Source organism: Alligator sinensis, unplaced genomic scaffold, assembly GCF_000455745.1.
Source record: "Alligator sinensis unplaced genomic scaffold, ASM45574v1 scaffold564_1, whole genome shotgun sequence".
Lineage (NCBI taxonomy): Eukaryota > Metazoa > Chordata > Crocodylia > Alligatoridae > Alligator > Alligator sinensis.
The window spans coordinates 1,411,712-1,423,634 of record NW_005842328.1 but is presented as its reverse complement, the minus strand read 5'-3'; the positions used below and the strand labels follow the sequence as shown (position 1 = coordinate 1,423,634).

Here is an 11,923-nt window from a genome sequence, read left to right as displayed (position 1 = left end):
CTCTAGCGCTTGGCCGCTAGCTCGTTCCAGAGCCTGCCCACGTTGCCTTCAGACAGCAGAAAGCAGCTTCCAGCGAGTGACGGTCCAGCCTTCCCCGCCACGCTCGGGACACTGCTGTCTCCACGGGGTTTTCAGCTCGGCCACGCAGCCGCGCTTGGGAGCAGAGCGCAGGCGGATGAGGACTCGCGTGCTGGAGCAGGCAACAGCAGGTGCGGCAATTCCCGCGGGCCTGTGCGAGTTGAGCCTACCCTGTGGTTCTCGCCCCGGCCTGTAAGCTAGAGATAAGGTTTCCCTGCCTTACAGGCAGGCTGTGAGGATGCAATCCAAGCCCAGGGATAGGGCCAGGTTAAGCGACCGTCCAGACTGGCAATATGGTTTGCACCAATATGCTTTCAATACCCACGGGAGAGAAGGGCGGGAGGGGACCGCAGGAGGCAGCTCAGCTCCCTGAACCGCGTGTCTGCTAACCTGCTCATAAAAACTCGCGCGGATGAGATCCCGCGGCCTGTCTGGGCAGGCTGTTGCAGTGCTGACCACCCCCGTAGTTGAGAAAGTTCTTCCTAATCTCCCACCTGCATTTCCTTTGCTGCAGTTTAAGCTCATTGCGACCACAGAAAACAGTCTGTCACCCTCCTTTGTGGCCGCCTTTCGGGTATTTCGAGACTGTTTTCAAGTCTCCCTTTGTCTTCTCAAGGTGGAATAGTCCAAGTTCTTCCAACCTTTCCTCATTCGTCACGCTTCCCAGACCGCTAGTCATTTTTTGTTCGTGTCTGTTGGATTCTTCTCCAGGTTTAAGAGCCCAAAACTGGACACAGGACTCCAGATGAAGTCTCACCGGTGCTGAATAGAGCAGAAGCATCGCTCCCCTTGATTAGTAAGTGATGCTCATATTAATACAGCTCAGTCTGCTGCCAGTCTTTTTGGGCAGCAAGAGCACGCTGTTGGTTCATATTCAGCTGATGGTCCAATGTAACCCTCAGGTCCTTGGCTGCAGTGCTGCAGCCTGTATCGGCACATGATATTGTTGTGTCCTAAATTCAGGACGTTGCGCCTGCCCCTGTTGAACGCTTGATGAGAAATCTGCCGGAGCCACGATGCGAGCTAGCACAAATGGATCACCCATTTTCTTTCCTATGCAGTTAAGCAAAGGGAATGTCTAATACGACGAGGCTGGTGCGTGTTTCAGCTGAGATGACAATCCAGGCTTTGGCCTGACAGATCCAAAAGAGTTTTCTGAAGCCACCTATAATTGACTGCAGCATCCAAGCTCTGTGGGAAGACTGGGTTCCTGCATCTCAACCTGCTTTACAATAAACTCCTGTCTTTTCTGATCATGTAGAAAACCTTCAGAACGCGAACAGATGGAAACCAAAGCCGAGCAGTTTGCCTGCCTCTGCAGAAGAAAGGGCGAGGAACGTCGCTGCAGCTACATTATGCATTTTACAGAGCAACGTAAGGGAGTAAGTAGTGCCGTGCTGGGTGACACCAATGGTCCATCTCGCCCTGCGTCCTGCCTCTGACAGGGGCAAATAGCAGATGCTTTAGAGAAAGAGCACAGGAATGGGGCAGAGGAGCGGACTGCAGAGATGTGTTTCGCATTCTTCCTCCCCGTCTGTATGAACGTTTAATCTTCCTATCGGCATCCCCGGTCTTGAGCAAAGACTCATCATCACTCAGTACTGGGTTGTCTGGGAGAGACGGATCTAACCGAGCCGTACCAGGCACCTCAGGGATGCTTTCATACGGTGGCTTCAAGCTGTTTCTAAATGATCTTCAGATCAAGGGGCAGAGTGCAGGGTTGGTACAACAACCTCGTCTTCCAGAAAAGGGCAGTTCCGGAATTAAAAGGCTTTACTGATTCCTAAGGTTATTTTGCAACTGGTTTAATGCTGCTGGGGCCTTAACCACCTAACCATGTGTAACACTGCTGCAGACACCGCGAGGGGACGGTTCAGTTCAGGGGCTCTGCACCACTTGATTGTCTTGGCTTGAGCCCCCACCTAGAAACTCATTTTTGCTGGGTGTTCCCACAGGAACCAGCTTCCCCACTCACAAGCAATTTAAAATTGTAACAGGGTTTATTAGTTGAGGGGGAACGGGAGGCTAAAACATATTATTTACAGTCAAAACAAGCACAAAGGAGGTTTTCACTCCCCCCCCCCCATGCATACCAGAGGGGAATATGCAGATAAGGGGCACAACCCTTCGTCGTCTGCCCTTGCATACCCATGCAAGCACCGCAGCGAGGCTGTCATGCAGCCGTGGGGTCACAGGTGCGTTTTAAAGCAAAGCAAGATCAAGCTAGGGGTGGATGTACGTGGCCTAGGGATGGATGTACGTGGTCTAGCTCCGTGCCTGACTTCAGAAGCTAGATGGCAGTGCGGTCACACAGTTGAGACGTATCTGCCTTGCCGCCGGAGCTGCTGCTGTCGCTGTTCCAGGGCTCGGCGGCTTTCCTGGTGGTAAAGCTGTCTGAAAGCACTCTACTTTTCATACCCAAGCGAGACATGGTGTTCTGGAAGGGTCGGCCACGCCACGTCCGTGCCCATCACGTCACTGCCGTCCCATCGGGAACTGCTGGAGCGGCTCTGAGTCCTGTATTTTTCACATGAAGTCCTCAGTCACGCTGGGGTTGTGGAGGGCCAAGCTGTGTCCCGTTGCAAACCCACAGGTCTGTCTGACCCCTCGTGCGGGTGTCCCTCCTCTTGGACACGTGCGAGCGAGCGGAAGGACAGCCACAGAGCTGTGCTGCCAGCCCCAGCCTCTGCCTTGAGGACATCATTGCTCGCACCCCCTGGACCATGCCTCTGCCGTGGGCATGGACTCGCTCTGTGCCTGCAGGTGCCACGTGGAGCGATGGAAGCTGAAGTGATGCTGAACGTCCGGTTTGCTTCACGGCACCATAGAGGCAGAGGCAACCGTGCGGTGCTGGGGAAGCAGAAACCCCTTCTGCTGAGGTGAGCCCTGGGGGCTTTGATACTGGAAGGGAACTGTTGATCAGCTCATCTGACCTCCTGCATAGCACGGGCCTTGTAATTGCACCCGGGTCCTGGAGGCGCAGACCAAAGACTGTCGGTGTCACAGAGCGGGGAGCAAGGGGGAGCACAGGATTACCCAGAATCGTGGTCAGCTCCTTAGCAACAAGAGCACCAGTAGCACTCCTGCTCCCTAGTCACCTGCCCAGAGTACCGGGTAAGGCCTGGGAAAAAGCCCGGGGAAATGATAAGGTACAAGGTGGGTGAGGAGGCCCAGAGCTCTCCGCTCGAGTGTGGGCTGGACAAGATCTGGGACCCATCTCTGTGCTTGAGTCATATGAACTTGAAACCCCAACTGCAAGTATCCCCGGAGCAAATTCACATTTAGATACAAGCTTCGAGGCCCTTCCCACCAGATTCTGCAACCCACATTGTCTGACTTTGGGAAGCTCTCTTGCAGCCTGCAAGCTGCTTGGGGGACAATTTCCTCACTATAAGAGCGTACAGCACCCGGCACAGTGGAAAACTAACTTTGCTGAGGCCTTGAAGAACCACTGCAAGACAAATAATAAATAAGAACGACCAAAGTATCCTCTCTGGCACGTGCAGCAGAGGGTTTCTTCAAGGTGCGTTATCCGCAGAACAGGGAAAAGCCTGCAGATGGGCTGGCTCCGGTGGTGGAGGGTGATGAGGGTCCTTGGTCTACTTTTTCTGGTGATGCCCTATGTGCAGACTGCCACGATCCATGCCCTAAGCACTTCCAAATCAGCCCTAATTATCCCACTGATGTCACGTGATCGGCTCGTCCAGAAGCACCGCCGCGCCCGTTCCTTCGATTCCTTCCCTCCTCCTGTGTGGCTAAAGGTGTTTGCAGGAGAACGAGATCCCCGTCTTCTCGAGGCTTCTCCTGCTGCTCCCCACCTCCCATGAGATCACATCATCCTGCCTCCCGGATGTCCACAGCCACCGGGGCATGACGGCACGTGGGGAAAGAGCAACGAGAGCCCGAGCTCTGAAAAATCAAAGTCCTGTTCACAGGCAAGTGCTTTGATAGCGGACCTGATCCAGACCCTCTCCATTATGCGAGCCCCAGGAAATTCATGAGGACCCATGACCCTCCCATGTGCTGTCAATGGCCGAGGGCATGGGCTGCACGGAGGGCGTGCTGGGTTGCGCGCGGGATCTGTGCGGCGTGGCACAGGCTTGTCGGGCTCCCCAGATTTCAGGCCGTATTTGCACCACCCATCTGAGAGGGGCACGACACGAGTTACACGCACAGGATGCCCTGCACGCCCTTCACCCTCCTGCAAGAAGGTCCAGTACAGTCCCAACCAAAGCACAGAAAGGCAGACAAGGGGCCAGGTGATGCTGGCAGCTTCCCCTAGGCAATCCCACGGCCTCTCTGCTACCTCGACGCGGTAGGGCCAAGCGTGTTAGAGCATCCCGGACAGACAGAAGCTGGTCCAGCGCGTAGTGAGCAGGAGCACTTCTAAATAAAACATTTTCAGTGACATCAGCAGCTTTTTAGCTCCCACGGCTTGTTCAAGGTCCATGTTCATCCCGAACAATGTTTATATATGGCATGTAAAATCAATTTCGAAAAAATCATTTCCATAACTGAATATTTATGCCAACATCTACGGAGTATGCTCCTTGCCTGAACTGAAAACTATTTTTCCAGTTATAAATGTTTACTTGCTTCGTGTTAAAACTGCTTTAAACAAACTTAAAATCAAATTGATTTCTTCCTGTCTGTGGGTTTTCCACTTTATTCTCGATATTGACTTCCTGAGAAGCGGTTAAATATTTTATTATTATTAATTTCACATCTAACAGCCCCTGTATCTTTTTTATCATGTCGTATAACAGCATTGATGTTCACAGTGCCAGGGCGCGCTCGCTATCTAGCTGCTACACTCATCCAATGCCTCAGCTTTACTCTGGAATTAATCAGCTTCAATAGCCCTTTATTGCATCATACGCTCAGCATTAGCTCTTAAATAATATTGTGCTAAGTAAATTCAAAGGCTCAGCCCCATGACAGTAATGGAGTCCAGGAGAGTCTTTTTTAATTAGGGCCAGTCTACGAGCGCGAGAGTTTGGACACCATATTTATATCTCGAGGGAGCGCTGGTTCCCTCTTGCGCGATTGTATTTATTGCTTGCGAGACAGACAGTTTTATGGTCCTTGAAAAAAGAAACCTATAATTTCTTCCTGTGCAGGGCACCTGCGGGGCAGGTGTGCGTCGCTTTGGATAATATGTTAGAATTCCCCCTTCCGCCGAGACCCAGGCAGCTTCATTTCCTTTCGCCTGTTGGCCACCACGGTTCTCACATCTATTTTCTTCACAGTTTGGGGGCTTGTGAAGACTGCTTTTTCAGAATAATTAGGCCAAGTGGATGATGAAGACCTTAATTTCTCAGCAGCCCCTTTCATAAGTTCTGCTTGGAGGAATAGGGTTCTTATTTTCTTTTACCTTCCTTCTGTCCGCCTCTGTCTTCTCAATGTGATCTGTTGTGAGTGATCTGGAGAGGGTGCTGCATTTCGGAGGGAGGGTTACGAAGTGACCGGTGTCTATCCCAACCACGCAGCTGGCCCAATAAACGGTTTCACCCACAAGAGTCTGCCTCTCCCCGGTCTACCATAAATCATTCTTCACAACTCCAGTTTTACGTCGGCGCAACTTCGTTGATGTTAGTGGAATTATGTTGGCATCAAGGAGGAGTGATGCATCAGGGCCATGGTTTTTATATTAGCATTTCAGCCTGCAAAGCATCTCACTTGGATCTGTTGGAACAAGCAGCTAGATAAATGCAATTGTAATCGCTTATTCTTTAAGTTGTAGCAAGAGATGCAGAAAGCAGCATGGGCTGAACCCAATAGCAGCTCCAACCCTGCTGTTACACACACACAGGTTCACATGCAACATAAAAAAAGGGTGGGTGCACATCGGTGTGCGAGCGCACACCTGTAACATGCCTCCTTGCCTCTGCCACCAGCTCTCTGCCTGCGTGCAAGCAGACAAATCCAGTGACGCCCTATCACAGGATTTAGGCACCCTGCCAGGATGCCAGTTTAGCAAAGGGTTAACGAGGACATTTATTAGTCTCTCTCCCAGCTGGGACTAATTATCTCCCTACCTGCAGCAGGTGGGGAGATAAAAAGGCTCCAGCTGAGCAGGCAGTTTCCAATGGAGGAGAGAGTTGCTTGTCTTTGCAGCAGCAAGAGCTTGCGCTGCTTTTCCCTGAGAGGCCAGGTAGGAAGCAGTGAGGGGTGGCGGAAAACAAGCCTTAGCTGCTTTACCCAGCACATCCCTGGCTCTGAGCCCAGAGGTGTGGGCCTGGGACCCCCAGTGCAGGAAGAGGCTGTTGGGGTGCGGGCCCCAGGGAGAGGAGCAGCATCCATAGCCGGAGCCTGTGACATGCAGCCAGATGGGAGGAGGGCTCCATGCCCCTGCGGCGGGCCCACGGGCAGGGGCCGGGTCCCCCGTGCACAACGACCGAGAGCCCGTTTGCCCCGAGCCACAGGCGGGGATGCTCGAGGGGATGCTGTGGCCCCCACGGTAGGGGCGCGCGGGCTGCGTGGAGCGGCCCCGAGGCAGCGGCTGTCGAGGAGGCTCCCGGCGAGGAGAGCGGGGTGGGGTGTGACCCCGGGGTTCCCGCAGGGATCTTTAGGAGGACGCGGCGGGTGTCTGAACATCAGGCAAGGATTTGCTCAGGTTTATATAGCCGTGCTCTGCTGTTTGACCCTCTCCGTGTATGAACCCTCCTGCTCTTCTGTTCCTTCGCCCAGCGCCCCTGGTAAATCAGGATTTTTGGGCACATGAACAACCTGGGTGGGCTCAGTCGGCACGGCGGGGGCCCCACAGACTTCCATGCACCCAGGGCATATCACTGGGAATGCCCCGGTGCACTGCCAGCAGCCTCCCCAGGGCCAGAGGCCTCTGCCATGCTCCCCAGAAGCCTGGGGGGTCTTGTCTCCCAATCCTTTCTGTCCCAGCCCCTGTAAATGCACAGGGGTTTGGATCGTGGCCCGTACCCTGCATTCATCTGATGCAAACATGCTGTTTCCTGCCTTGTCTGGCGATGCTGAAGCTGCGCCTCCTGTCAGATGCCCGGCAGGGACCAAACGGCGGCGTCGAGGGGCTGCCTCTGGAGCCCCCGGATCCTAGCGTTCCCTCCCGGTGCCAGGTTTCAAGGCTCGTCAGGCTGGCTCCCCGGCAAATAAATATTTGATCAGAGCTAAAGCTTGCAGGAGACCTTTTCTTTTGCTTACTGACAGCTGTCGTTCCAGCTCAGGCATTAGAGAAAGATGCCTTAGAAGTGTTGCTGCTGCATTTGCCTGCAGCCATGAACCAGCGTTTGGGCTCCCACAGGGTTTTCTGTGTGCACAGATCCCTCTTCTGCACACAGGACGCGTCAACCCGAGCCAAGTCTCGGTCTGCTGATTGTTTTTCCCTGCACAGTCCATGCACAGCTATTGGCAAGGGCTCCGTAGCCGGCGTCCAGCGATGATGTGGTTACCGCTGGCACCTTCGCAAGGCTCGTATGAGTCACACGGATCGATTTCCAACTTTGGCCCCCATATTTTTGCCAGCGGCTTATGATCTGGGACGAAGGTACGTCCTCTTCCAAATTCGTAGACTTGAATGTGTCCCAGGATCAAGGTACAAGTCTCTCTGGTCGTAGCAATGTCTCAGCTGTTGGTAATGATCAGGAAGCAACACGATGAGTCTTTTTGCTCTTCTTTCTCTCGGAGGGGAGCGTCGCAGGGTAACGTGCAGTGCAACTCTGCGCCAAAATGAGCCAGGAGGCTGGGACAACTCCATTTCTTTTGGACTTCCTCAGAAGCCTGATTTTTTCCTTTCTGTCCCAATGTACCCCAGTCTTTCCCTTGTCTGAGCAGTCATCGGACAAGTCGGGTTTTACTTTGCGGGCAGGAGTCCTCCATAACAGCTTTGCACTTGACGGCTGGCTCAGCTCAGTCACGAGGACGCTGCGGTAGGTGGGTTACCGGTGAGTATGGGGACACCGCCCAGACCCGGCCCATCCATTGTGGGCAAGCTGTCGGGGAAACGACGGTGCGTGGAGCGGGGCCTGCGGATGGGCTGGCTTCCCATGGGAAGGTGTTGGGCTATTTCCAGGTGCTCCTCTAGGACGGCGGCTTTGTTTCTCCAGTGCTCTTCTTCAGTGAATCTGCCCACCGGTTCTTGGTGTGTGATAAAGGCATTGACGCTGGCTCTTGGTACCGGCAAGGACACTTAATGTAGAGTCTCCTCCAAAAGCAGCAAGCTGGAAACGGGAGCTATGATGCCCAGGATGAGTGCCCGGCTGCCGTGCTTCGTTCCCCTTGGAGCGTGCGGAGATCCCGAGGTCAGGAGATGCAGCAGCCCCCAGCTGAGCTCCCGCGGTCCCGCTTCCTTCACCCTCGCGGCCGTGGGCTTCCCTGGATCTGGCTTATTCCAGGGCCCGAGTCCAGCCGTTCTGCCTCCTCGCAGCCACCGCCGGGAGTCTGGTGATGGGGTCACGCCAGCGAGTCCTCCCCCCGCTCCACCTCCCTTGGTCTTTGTGCATTGCCTGCAAATGTCTCCTGGCCGGAGACGTGCCGCTCTCAGACCCAGGGGACACTTGTGACCAGCACAAGCCCGAGTGGCCTCCACTTCAGTATTAGCCACTTCTGTTGCAGCCCGTGCAATGCTTTCGCTCGGGACTGACGGTCACTACAACGCGAGGAAACCCAATTTCTGCTTCTGTCAGTGTAGCTGGTCCGCTTGTGTGGTGTCTTCATCTCCGGTGTCCCCTGGCAAACCATTCGCCGAGTGATTCGGGTCTGTGGGACTGTTGTGGCGGGGTCGGTCCCAGACTCTGCACAGTAGGCGCCATTGCCCATGCGCCATCTCCCGAGCTGTGTGGCAAGGAGGTGCTATCGTGCACGCCTAGATATGCACACGGGGCTCTCCTCCCAGCCTGCCCCTGCTTCGGTAGTTCAGAGGTTCAGCTCCCCGCTGCTGGGGTCATCCAGCCCACCTGGGAGAAGCTGTAATGCCGAAGCCTTTGGCCCACATCTCTACCAACTGCTGGGCGCTGGGCTGCAGCCTTCTCCATCTGCCAAAATGCTCACAGCCTCCTCCTTGCGACTGGCCCCAGACTCGCTGTTTCTGCCGTCTGGAAGCTGCTGCGCTGGCTGTAACGCCTCCCCCCAGCCCGTCAGAAACGACGGGACATAAAACAGCACAAAGACAGCACTGGCTATGGGTTGTGCGTGGCTGTGGATGCGGGTGCCACCACCCCCTCACTGCCATCCTGTTGCAACCTCTCCTAGAGCCTCTTCTAAACCCGGGCAATGTCCTTCTGAATTCCTCCCGGCGACCAGCATTTCTTCCAAATCAGACGGCCCCGTCTACCCCCTGCAGCGCTCGATCCAATCTTCCCCCAAACCCAGGAGGCATGCGGGGCGTATTGTATGGGGCAGTCTTTCCAGGCGAAATCGTCCTGTCGGTGTGTCCTGTCAAAGCTCCTCTCGTCCCAGCACCGCCTGCTCGCTGCTAGCTCAGCAAACTCGGTGCTTTCCCCTCCTGGTCCTTAAGCCAGGCTTGGAGAAGGACACTCTGGATTGGTGGAACATTTCCACCAATCAGGTAACAGCTGGGAGGGGCTTGCCCCACCCTTGCTTGGAGGGAGGCGGGGCAAAGAGCCCCTGGACCTGATTGAAGACTGCGCTTTGCCGGTTGGGCGGACTTCGGGGCAGGGCCTCCGGTGTAAATAAAAGCCCAGAGCGCTCGGCATGCTGGGCAGACGTGGCGAGGGATGGCGAGGAGCTCCAGAGGAGACTGTCAGAGGGACCCACCTGAGCCTCAACGGTGCATGGAGAGCTGGCCCTGGGAGCAGCTCGAGCTCCCATAGGAGCCCAGCACAGCACCATCGGGGAAGCCCTGGCAGGAGGCCCAGAGCGGGACACCAGGCCATCGAGAGGAGCCAGAGGCACCGCCAAAGAGAGGCCCTTACAGGACTGGCTTCAGCACGGGAGCGAGAGTTGCTGGGGAAGCAGGTCCCATGGGGGACGTGGGTTTGGGAGAGGAGGGTCTGCAACCTCCACCCTCCTCCATTGTGGGGGGACGTGTCCACATCCCGGGGCCCTAAAGCAGAGGGGCTCCAGGGAACACCCTGTGGGGTGCTGCGTGCACCTCCTATTTTGTGATTGATGTTTGCTTCCTACTGTTGTTAATATAGTTATGGGTGTTGCTCAGGGGGTGTATATGGGTTCTGTGTTCTGCAGTCCCTTGTAGCAGTGCAATGTGCTGATGGCAGGTTATTGTATATGGTGTCGCATACCAATTCTACTGTCAATATTTAATGTCGCTTATTCGTATTTATTTTTGGATAGCAATACATTTGTATGTAGTTAAGTGCTTTGTCCTGGCCTGGCACTATACAGAAAAGAGGGAACTGCTCCCCGGTGGCAGGCCCCTCTTGCAGCATTTGCCTGACCACACCATCCCTTCCACTTGCAGACCAGGCACACCCCTGGGTGTACCAGGGCTACACTAGGGTACATGCAAAAGTGGTGCTGCTTTGTATGATATAACTTAGACTGGACTGACTGGGCTTCCTGCAGGGGGGCTGCAAAGAGGATGGAGCTGGGCTGTTCTTAGTGGGGGCAGATGGCAGGACAAGGAGCAATGGGCTCCAGCTGCAGCAAGGCAAGTTGAGGTTGGATGTTAGGAAAAACTTTCTCATGGGGAGGGTGGTGAAGCACTGGGACAGGTTACCCAGAGAGGCGGTGTCTCCATCCTTGGAGGTTTTGAAGACTCGGCTTGACAAAGCCTTGGCTGGGACGACGTAGTTGGGGCTGGTCCTGCTTGGAGCAGGGGGTTGGACTAGATGTGACCTCCTGAGCATCCTTTTAACCCTCTTTTTTTTTTTTTTATGATTTTCTATGACATCTGGGACCCTTAAGCTTCCCACCGAGCTTGCAGCTGAAGCTGTGCAGCGGACGGAGATCGTAACTAAAGGATTCTGACATCGCTTTGTTCAGCGAGGAACAAAACTAACATTTTGCATCAAAAGGAAAGATGTCACGTTTGGCCTGATGGATCCGCTCTCTGCTTTGACATCCCTCCGTGGAGCAAAAGGAATGAATGCAAAGCTGTTTCAAAATGAGATGCTCAGGCAGCCTTGTCCTGACATATCTCCTGTCACCGTCTTTGGGACTTTTCTTGGGTTTCCTTCAAAACAAACGGCAAAACCTCATCGCCACGGTCTGCAGGAGGGAGCTGAACCCTTCAGTAGAAAACTGCTCCAAAGTGTGCGTGTGTGTGTGTCTGTGTTTTTCCTTGTTTATTCTGGGTTTTCCCCAGCCAGCTCTCTTGCAAAAGCTCCGTCACTGGGGTTGTCAGATGTAAAGGGAACGGTGGTGGAGGGATGCGACTCTTGAGGGCTTCCAGGTGGTTTATTCGGGGATAATAAAGGATCTTTCCTATTCCCTCCAAGGCATCTCCCACTGTTTCACTTCGGCAGCACCCAGCACAGCCGGCTGGCTGCTTTCAACACTATCCTCAGGCATATCCCTCTGCCCACGTGCTGGAGGGAGAGCCTGGGGGCTGTGCTTTCCCCCGGGGGGCTGGGCACTTCAAGGGACAGAGGTGGCGAAGGGCAGGGCTGAGTTTTTGTGGGGTTTGGCCCTTGGGAAGCGGGCGCTGGAGAATCTCCCCTGCATTTGCTTTGGAGCGGGAAGCCGGTGAAGGTGGAGCTGCCGTGCCGGCCAAGTCCCTCGTCTGTCTGCAGAACCTCGTGGAGCCCTCCAGCAGCATCTGCTGTGGAGGGAGTCTCAGCTGCTCCGTGCGGGGAGGATCGCGGTGCTCCCCGTGCCCTGCTGCATCTCTCCCGGAGGACAGAGAGGTTTCTCGCACTCCATTTTCTCAAAGCTCCTCCCGTTTAGGAGCCAGCTC

General features: G+C 54.9%; 1 long non-coding RNA gene across 1 annotated transcript; it reads left to right on the top strand.

Moving 5' to 3' along the window:
* The first annotated feature begins 6,172 nt into the window (after positions 1 to 6,172).
* On the top strand, positions 6,173 to 11,483 carry LOC102378074. The gene is made up of 2 exons (XR_324437.1): positions 6,173 to 6,232; positions 10,933 to 11,483. It is a non-coding gene; the product is annotated as an uncharacterized LOC102378074 (long non-coding RNA).
* The last annotated feature ends 440 nt before the right edge of the window (positions 11,484 to 11,923 follow it).